This window comes from Rhincodon typus, unplaced genomic scaffold (assembly GCF_021869965.1).
Source record: "Rhincodon typus isolate 14 unplaced genomic scaffold, sRhiTyp1.1 hic_rhity00011857, whole genome shotgun sequence".
Lineage (NCBI taxonomy): Eukaryota > Metazoa > Chordata > Chondrichthyes > Orectolobiformes > Rhincodontidae > Rhincodon > Rhincodon typus.
In genome coordinates this window covers 1-6,939 of record NW_025977495.1, presented here as the reverse complement: position 1 = coordinate 6,939, position 6,939 = coordinate 1, and the positions used below count along the sequence as shown (strand labels likewise).

The 6,939-nt window shown below is 42.6% G+C and overlaps 1 long non-coding RNA gene across 1 annotated transcript; it reads left to right on the top strand.

Annotated features, from left to right (window-relative positions):
- The first annotated feature begins 3,315 nt into the window (after nucleotides 1-3,315).
- Nucleotides 3,316-6,115, top strand: LOC125482532. Its single transcript, XR_007261672.1, has 3 exons — nucleotides 3,316-3,526; nucleotides 5,332-5,427; nucleotides 6,025-6,115. It is a non-coding gene; the product is annotated as an uncharacterized LOC125482532 (long non-coding RNA).
- Nucleotides 6,116-6,939: the final 824 nt, after the last annotated feature.

Here is a 6,939-nt window from a genome sequence, read left to right as displayed (position 1 = left end):
CCAGCATCTGCAGTTCCTACTATCTCTGATTATATTTCAGCCTTTGTTTGAATTGCTGAGAAGTTTGGTGAGCATATAGTTCCCCAGTGCATCTCTCTTTGGCCAATCAAATTGAATTTATCAACCAGTCAGCACCCTTATCTCCAACAGGAATAGGTTCTAGTGCTTGTTTGAAATATGGCATTCTTGCATTTGTCTTCACAAGTGCAATCTGGAAAGTTTCAGCAACATCTCTCTCTTTTCGCCATATATACATCGAGATATAATATTGGTTTATTTTGACTTTCCAAATTATGTAAACATGGAGCCTTTGACAGGATATTGTTTCCCTTCTGTTTCATCTTTCGTTTACACTTTTTTTTTCTCCTGGAGCTATTTTCTCCTCTTGCTGCATGTGTACTTCAACCAGACTTGAACCAATCTCTCAGAAAAATTCCAGTGATATCTTCAGGCTGTGCTCTGATTATTAACTGGTCGACCTAAAATCAGGGTGGCACGGTGGTTCAGTGGTCAGCGCTGCTGCTTCACAGTGCCAGGGACCTGGGTTTGATTCTACCCTTGGGCGACTGTGTGGAGTTTGCACATTCTCCCTGTGTCTGTGTGGGTTTCCTCCCACAGTCCAAAGATGTGCAGGCTAGGTGGACTGGCCATGCTACATTGCCCCATAGTGTCCAGGGATGTGCAGGCTCGGTGGGTTAGCCATGGGAAATACAGGGTTACAGGGATAGGGTAGGGGGTGGGCCTGGGTGAGATGCTCTTCGGAGAGTTGGTGTTGACTCAATGGGCCAAATGGCCTACTTTCATACTGTAGGGGTTCTATGATTCTCTGAAAACATTTCACCTCCATTCTGCTATCTGTTTACTCTCACTTTTCCGTGCTCTTCCTTTTTCTTTAAATGTTGATTTCGTTCTCCTTATTGTCTACTTACAAGCAAAGACTTTTTGGGATTTCGTCTTTCCTCAACCAATTGTAATTTTGAGAATTCCAGGAATTTCCTATGTTATTGGCTAGTCAACCTCTGGCATGCTTGAGAGACAGCATGTAAATCCTGTAACATTGAAGTGGACAAATAACGTTTAAATTTCTGTTCAAGACCTTGGTGCATTGCCTGAAGAAAACCTAGAAATCAGAACCTTACATCTGTCAGTTTCCAAGTAAGACATATAAAACAAATTAAGCTCAGCTCTGTCTGTCTCTTATTTCGTTAGGATTGGGTTTTCTTTTGATGAATGTCTGACCTGTCCTAAATTTCATGCCAAATAAGAAGCTTGGAAGATGATTTCTGCTATTGGATGTCTTTGTAGTATAGCCTCCCTTCTTTCTCGCCCAATTTAACCCATTTTATTTATTTCTAATCTGAGCTGATCTTGTTAATATCTCCTCTCCTCACTCTCCCCAAGCTCACTGCCCTTCAGGAGATCCCACAATCTGAGATTGTGTTGAAGTGACACAGTTGCTGTTTCCTACCAGCTTGCAGACATAGCGCCCTCTGCCAGACTCTTCCTTTACTACAGGCGAATTACATTAACCTCTGTCAGAAGAAAGCCGTTAGAAGCTGTTATTAAAGAGAACATAGCAGGTCACTCGGACAAGATCAAGATAATCAGGCAGAATCAGAGTCAATATGGTTTGAACAAAGGGCAGTCATCGAGTCATATATAGCTACAGCTCAGTAAAAACGCCCTCCAGCCCATTGAGACTGCACTGATCAAAAACAAGCATCTAATTAATTCAAATCCTATTTTCCAACACTTGTGTCATAACCTTGTATGCCGTGACATCACATGTGTAGATCTAAATACTTCTTAAATGTTACAAGGGTTCCTGCCTCTACTAACTTGTCAGGCAGATGCCCCTGGTAATTGACCCTCCACCAAGGGGAAAAGTTCCTTCCTTTTGTCCTTTGTGTTCCTTCTCAGTCTCCTCTGCTCTGAGGAAAACAGTGGGCCCAATATGTCTTCATAACTGAAACCCTCCAGTCCAAATAAATTTAACCAGTCCATTGAAGTTCTTTGAGGAAGTACTGTGTGCTGTGCATAAAAGGGAACCAGTGGGTGTCGTAGAATCATAGAGTCATACAGCATGGAAACAGACCCTTCGGTCCAACCAGTCCATGCTGGACGTAATCCCAAACTAAACTAGTTCCACTGCCATGCTCCTGGCACATATCTCTCCAAACTTTTCCTACTCATATATCCATCCAAACGTCTTTTAAATGTCTTGTAATTGTACATGCATCCACCACTGCCTCAGGAAGTTCATTCCACACGCGAACTACCCTCTGCGTATAAAATTTGCCTTGTGTCTTTTTAAAATCTCTCTCCTCTCACCTTAAAAATGTGTCCCCGGTCTTGACATTCCCCATCTTAGGGAAAAGACGACTACGATCAACTCTATCTATACCTCCATTATTTTATAAACTTCTTTCAGATCGCCTGTCATACTCCTATGCTCTAGGTAAAAAAAGTCCCAGCCTATCCAGCCTTTCTTTATAACTCAAAACTTCCATACCCGACAACATCCTGGTAAATCTTTTCTGAACCCTCTCCAGCTTGATGATATCCTTTCTGTAACTGGGCGACCAGAACTGGACACAGTATTCCAGAAGAGGCCTGACCAGTGTCCTGTACAATCTCAACATAACGTCCCAATTCCTACATTCAAAGGACTGAGCAATGAAGGCAAGTGTGCCAAATGCCTTTTCAACCATCCTATCTATATGAGGTGCAAACTTTAAAGAATTATGTACCTGCACCCCTAAGTCCCTCTGTTCTACAACACTACCCAAGGCCCTACCTTTAATTGTATAAGTCCTACCCTTGTTTGTTGTACCAAAATGCTGAGACTGAGCATTTGTCAGATTCTGGAGCTGTTTCTCGATCACTTGCAGGCAGAAAGTGTGCTCAACGTGGAATTTAGCGGAGGGCGGTGTCAAAAACCCGAGGCAGGAGAGTGTCAGCACACGAGGTTTCAAATGCATCTAAAAATGCTACATTGTAGAACATACAAAATAGGAGCACAAGTAGACCTTTTGGCCTCTCCTGCTCGAGGTGAGTTGTGTGGCACTGCATTCCTGTTGAGGCATATTGATAGAAAAGTAACTTTTTGAAGGGGGTGCTAATGAGTAAAGCATAGATTCCTTCTCCTTTACTTCCAGCATTGATGCTCCGAATCAGCAGCTTGAGCATTATTTATTATGCGTGTCGGAAGCACATTGCCAGATCGTTTTCTCCCCCTGTATTTCCTCCTTCCCACCCCAACCTATCATCCAGGCACAACGAATTTTGTTCCTTTTTTTTTTTCTCTCTCTTTCAGTCGTTCTCATTCCCCGTCTCTGGGAGCATCGTCGTTTTCTGGCGTGCAGAGATTCAACTTATCAACTTACACCCCGTCTCCGAAGCAGAGCCGGAATTCCCACTCCCCGAACAGCACTCTGAGTGACTCCTTACTGGTGCCCGAGACAGAGCCGGTCATTCCGGAGCTGTGCCTCGATCACTTGTGGACAGAAAGTGTGCACAACGTGAGGTGAGTCGAGGATTTTTGTTGAGGCTTTTCCCATCCGTCTAAGGTAACGTTCAGAGATGTGGTCAATCTGGGAGAATAGAATTGCTTGCGCAGAAACACCATGTGTGTTTTCAGGATGTTGCTGAGTGCTTTGTGGTCTGTGAATGATTTTTGGTGCACGGATAAATAGATAAAACAACGACAGCTAGTTTATGTGTGGCAGATCCCACAAACAAGAGAGAGAAGTGATCAGTTTGTTTTTTTTTAGTGGTATTGGATGAGGGCCAGATATTGGCCAGGACAGTGGGGAGCTGCGCTGCTTTTCTCTTGCACTACAATGGGATCATTTATATCTGTTATGATGTTGCTTGACGGACTGAGTCTGTTAATAAGCCAGGGATTGGGATGAGCTCCTGTGACTCTCGGTAACCTACTGTAAGAACGTTTGGGTATGTTTCTTTGCAGCTGCTAGCATTCAACCTCAGTAATCAATCTGCCTGACGGCCTACGCTGTTTACTTGTCCTGAGTGAGATCGGTAACTTTGTGTTAGGAGAGAACAGTGCTCCATTTGAACAAACTTACTGGGCTGTCAAGAAAAAGAGCCATCTCTGACAGTGCACCGTTTTGCTGAGCAGTTCGCTGAAGAGTCAGCTGAGATTTTCTCCTGTAGTATCTACACTGTGAACCACATCTGTCCTAACTTGGATTTAAAATGTCTACCAATGAGTTGCAGCTGCTCTGTATGTAGTTTTTCTCTCCTCTACACCATTTCTTCTCCAATGTTGTAATATTCAAACTGTAGAGGAGAGTGATACGACTCATGATGCACTAATCAATCACCACTATCTCAAACATGTTATCCTCAAAAAATTATTTGTCTTTTTTTCCCAAGGGTACTTATTAGGAATGTCAGTCGTAAATGGTCTATCCCATATCCCTAGCCAGTGACCCCTGGTTCTAAACTCTGCTGTCATCAGGAGCAACTTCCCTGCTTTTACCTCGTCTACAAAGAACAAAGAAAATTACAGCACAGAAACAGGCCCTTGTCTAGTCTTGTTAAATTTTATAGTTTTGTATGAGATTCCAACACCCCCCCCACCTCATTCTAAATTAACAATTTGTAAGTGAACTCCTCATCAGAACAGTAGAAGAGTAAGCTGTGTCAGAAGACCAAGCTGGTGTAGTACATGTTATGTCGAGTTTGTACAGGACATTGGTGAGGCCACTTCTGGAATATTGTGTCCAGTTCTGGTCGCCCAGTTATAGGAACGATATTACTAAACTGGAGAGGGTTCAGAAAAGATTTACCAGGATGTTGCCTAGAAGGAAGGTTGGAGTTATAAAAAAAAACTGGAAAGACTGGGACCTTTTTCACTGCAGCTTAGGAGGTTGAGGGCTGACCTTGTAGTGGTTTATAAAATCATTAGGGACACAGTTGAGGTGAATAGCAAGGGTCTTTTCGCTAGGGTGGGGGAGTTCAAAAGGAGCAGGGCACAAGTTTAAAATGAGAGGAGAAAGATTTCGAACGGACATGAGGGGCTACTCTTTTTGTTTTTTACACAGAGAGTGGTTCATGTGTGGAATAAACTGCCAGAGAAAGTGGTGGAAGTAAGTGTAGTTACAATGTTTAAAAGACAATTAGATTAAGTTCATGAATATGAAAGGTTCAGAGGGATATGGGCCAAGCACAGGCTGGTGGGTCTAGTTTAATTTGGAAACATTGTCGGTGTGGACTGGTTGGGCTGAAGGGCCTGTTTCCATGCTGTATGACTCTATGATGTGCCTCCATTGCCTAAACCTGCAGTATTAACTTATGTTTTCACAGGGAAAAAAATTCTCAAGCCTCAAAAGTATTTATTACCATTGACCTCTGCGGTCAGAAGTTTTTATGTTACTTGGTGGAGTCTCGCCATCAGTTACGGTCAGTGTCAACACAGAGAAGCTGGACATGTTGTGAAAGACAAATTAAAATGTATTGTGTTTACCCTTTATTTATCAATGGCTTGTGTTTAGTATGAAACAGAGAGAGGGATTTAGCTTTTCAATTTAGGAGTTAATGTGCATTCATTACACTTGTCCAACGTTGCTTTGTGTCATCTGATCATTGCACTATTTATGTTCTGATAGATATTGAATGCAAAAATGTTCTCTTTTGCATTTATTCAACTGCTACATATGACAAAATAATTTTCTACCCATCAGTCTTCTGCACGTTATGTACAGAATTTGGTTTTTTTGCAAGTGTTTGGGAGGTCTATTTTTAAATAGAAAGAGCTAGGTGTTTGTTAATGGCTGGAGTGATCCTTTGCTGTTCTTTCACATCCTGCAATATGCATTGCAAATTCTGACTGGAGATGTTTAAACCTGCTGAGAATTTGATTGAAGTTTTGGTTATTTTCACTCTATTTGATATGATAGCTACCTGGTTAAAACAGCATGCTGGCTTGCTTGTGCATCTGGTTACGTGTATGTTGTTTAGAAAGCTTTTCTTTGTTGGATCTGCTTAAATCTGAAACAGATGTGTGAAATTTGAAGAGAGCAATGACTTGACTCAGCTGATTTTCGGAACAGTTACTGTTATACAAGCAAAAGATGCTGCTCCTGTGGAGGTGAGTTTACTTTTAAGCCCTGCTGCTCCTCAGACAGAAAGTTCAAGTGCCAGCTTGTATTTATTCAGCATCCTCAAGGTTGTAAAAGCCCCAGAAGCTTCACAAAAATGATTTAAGCAGAATTTGACCCCGGGTCACATGAGATCTTAGGCCAGGTGACCAGAAGTTTGGTCGAGGAGTGGATGGTTTTCAGGAGTGTCTTAATGGAGGAAAGAGTGGTGGAGAGATTGACTGACAGAGGGAATTTCAGTTGCAATGCTGGCTGAAGGGACTGTCACCAGCGGTGGTCCAATTGCAATCAGGGATTTTAATCAAGGCCAGAATAGGAGGAGGGTAGAGATTTCTTGAAATATACGTTTAAAGCTATGGGCCTAGTGCCGGAAAGTTGGATTAGTGTAGCTTTCGCGGTACAGACTTGATGGGCTGAAGGGTCTCTTCTGTATTGAATGATTCCATCTCAGAGCATTGTAGGACCAGATGAGGTTTAAGAGATAGGTCCAGCTGTGGGGGGTTTGAAAGTGAAGCAGGGAGTTTAAAAGCTGAGCCTTTGAGGGGCCGGGAGCTGGTGTGGGTCATTGAGGAGAGTGGTGATGAATGTTTGGGATGGTGAAAGTTAGGATACACACAGCAGAGTTTTGGACCTCGAGATAATGGAGGGCGGGAGCTGGGATGTTGGCTAGCAAAGCTTAGGAATGATCAGAGGTGAATTAGAGATGAATACTAAATAAAAAACCAAAAGAACTGCGGATGCTGTAAATCGGGAACAAAAACAAAGTTGCTGGAAAAGCTCAGTAGGTCTGGCAGCATCTGTGAAGGAGAAAACA